Below are 3225 nucleotides of genomic sequence, written 5' to 3' on the forward strand. Positions count from 1 at the left end.
GACTCGTCGTCCGCTTCGCTGCCAGATGTCCCGCCATGATCGACTCGTGAGCAAGCTTTAAGACAGTCTTCCTAAACTTCCTGGGTACTATGAGTTGACGAAATGTCTTTCCATTATCCGCCCTAGGACTACGGAATTTCCGGTACAGGATTCCCTTGTGATAGTATATCTTCTACATTTCCTATGTCCTTAAACATTTCTGGAACCTTCAATGGTCTATAATATCCTCTCTTCTTCTGTTGTCTTGTCTCAACAGCTTGAACTGAAGACCGTTCCTCGCTCTATGTCTCATCCGGTTGATCAGGAGGAAAAGCACCAGCTACGTTACCAATTATCAGATCATATAATGGTGTCTCAAGTACCCATGCTTCAGTTTTTCCCTTCAAGTATGGTGTATCCACCTCCATCTTCGCAATTGGTACTTCCAGCTTCGAACCATCAGCCAGTGTACACGACTTCAACTGATCTGTAAACTGTTCTGGTTCCACCAAGCTGCGCCTCACGACGACACCACTGCATCCAGTGTCCCTCAGTACGGTAACTAGTCGTACTCCAATACGTCCTGTCACCACTGGCATCTCTGTTGAACCCGGTAACTTCACATTACATGAAACTGTGAGTTTCGAACCCCCGTTCTCTCCACCTTGACTATTTTGCTCTCCACTAGCCTTCCTGCCAGCTCCTTTTCTTCTGTTCCTCTTAGAATACTTCATCTGTGCTTCTTCACTGTTTCTCTCGGTAACGGCAGCCACTCGATTCACAGACTTCTTGCTTCGACAATCGAAAGAAAGATGTCCCAATTTCCCACAGGAATAACACCGCTTTTCCGACGAAGACGTTAAGGTTTTCTTCACACTCGAAGAATCTGTAGAGCTCCCACTACCGGTCTTACTTCCACCCGCCTTCGAAGTCTTAGTGGTCAACGAACTGGCTGTCGCCCCTCTGGCCTCCGCATACTGATCGGCCAACTTCGCCATATCCCTAATAGACGATGGTTTCCTCTCCTTCAGAAATAAAGACATGTCCTGGTTACAGCCACAAATAAACTTATCTCTGATCATCAAGTCCTTAAGGCTCTCGTATGTCTTTGCAGTCTCTGTCATCTCCATCCATCTATCGAGATAAGTCTCAAATCTTATAGCAAATTGAGCAAACGTCTCACCTCCTTCCGGTCTGCTGTTTCGAAAACTCTTCCGGAAACCAGCTTCTGTCTTCTGAAATCGAAGCAACAACGCCTTCTTCAATTCATCGAAGTCCAGAGCCTGTGATACGGGTAATCGAGAAAACACAGCTAAAGCTTTCCCTTTCAGCAAGGCGCTTAGATCGGTTCCCCATTGCTCCCTGTTCCATCTCTGGGCAGTAGCATACAACTCGAAGCGTTGGATGTATGCGTCCATACTGTCCTTACCCTCGTCAAAGGCTGGCAGTTTAGGCCCCTTCGGTATGACAGCTGAACTTCTTGACGTCTCACCGCCGATCTCCAGTATACCTGCTTCGTGTAATTCCAACTTCCGCCGGTGTTCCTTCTCGGCTCTCTCATCTGATCAAGCTTCTCGTTCAGCTTCAATTCTGGCTTCCTCAAGCAGCATCATTTTCTTCTCTGACTCCATCTTCAGAGCTCTCTCTGCTTCCTTTTCTGCTTGCTCAGCTTCAATCTCAGCAGTCCTAAGCTTCCTCTCCCTCTCCCTCTCATCTCTAGCACGGTCCTGTGTTTCCTTTAAAAACTGCCGCAGTTCACTTCCGGAGTAACCAAGCTCCCTACCGGCTGAAATAATCTCGTTAAGTGTTGACATTTTAACGCTACAAATCAAAACATAAACAAGAAACCAACATAAGTAAAGAAAATACACGAAGTACTTACCTGAACTCCAAACTAGCATCACAAAGAATCTATACTGCTCATCCAACTTCCGTTTCCACAGAGAGTAACATACCTCATGATTTCTCCAACTCCAAAAGTAATAAGCTACATACCTGTAAAGCTATGATCCAACAGACAGACAAAGGAAACAGAAGATAGAATGTCTACCAGCAAATACCTCTCTATCAAGCCTTGACTTAAATATCTACAAGCATATAGCCAAAAAATAGTTGGTCTCAAATCCAAACACCAAAACGTTGGCTTATCCCACCGCTGCCACCATTTTGTAATGTGGGACAAGTGTCAGATTTAGATGTTCGGAAAAAAAGAACAAACCAAGTACATATACAAAAAATAATATACGATTTATTGGACACACAATGGCTTATATACAATACACAAGATGACATACACACTCAAACCACACATTCACTTTACTAGATAACAAAACAAATAAAGTTCATAAAGTCTATGGCCATGCATGGAAACATCCCAACACAGCACGGCTCAGTACAGCTTCCGATACTCACGAGGGCGAATCCCGCGCAGTAATCACCTCAGAGAACCATAGAAAGTGTTCCTCCCAGAATACACAAAGTGTACCTTCCTGTCGACACGTCTTACAAGTAATTTGCCTTGTACAAAGACATATATGGACGCAACTGCACCTCTATGGGTGGAGGTCTAAAGCGTCTACACGTATATCACTGGGTATTCCACGGCGTAAAACGGCCGCTCCGAATCATGAATGAACGTCACTCCGACCTGCCTGAAATACGGCGACATGAAACCCCCTGTGGCTGACCAAATGACCAATGCCATAAACTGGTCCTGCTGCCGAAGTACACAGCCTCGCTAGGTCCTGTGTGGAGTTGACTCAACTCGTCATGGAGAGCTTTAAAACAGACATAAACATAACATTTACATACCAACCATGCATGCATGCATGCTCACGGCTTCCATACATTAATTTTCACATTATAGACTGTATAAGGCAATACAATATATTACTCACATTTAAACACAAATTAACATTCCTATTCCCTACATACTATATAACTATCTACAAACTGAAACTTTACCAGCGTGTCGGTCCAATTAGACATAAAACTTCCTTACGACTAATAACACTATATGGCATCTCAAGGCTTCCGTAGTTTTAAACAACGGTCAAAATTACTATCTTAATTTGACGTTAAAATAACAAATTAATAAGTGATCACCAATTACACTATAAATACAAGGTTCATGACATGATATACCCACGTTCTATTACAGTTATACATAATTAAAATGAACAAATACAAACAACAAAATGTAACTTTACACAATCGTACACTACACCTAATCAATCGTCACGTTTG

The 3225-nt window shown here is 43.3% G+C and overlaps 1 pseudogene; it reads right to left on the reverse strand.

The window, feature by feature from the left end:
- Positions 1-281: 281 nt before the first annotated feature.
- LOC132550597 (uncharacterized) lies at positions 282-1939 on the reverse strand (annotated as a pseudogene).
- Between the last annotated feature and the right edge of the window lie 1286 nt (positions 1940-3225).

The sequence above is a fragment of the Ylistrum balloti genome, unplaced genomic scaffold (genome assembly GCF_031769215.1).
Source record: "Ylistrum balloti isolate Yb309-2 unplaced genomic scaffold, AGI_CSIRO_Ybal_v1 Utg370132, whole genome shotgun sequence".
Classification (NCBI taxonomy): domain Eukaryota; kingdom Metazoa; phylum Mollusca; class Bivalvia; order Pectinida; family Pectinidae; genus Ylistrum; species Ylistrum balloti.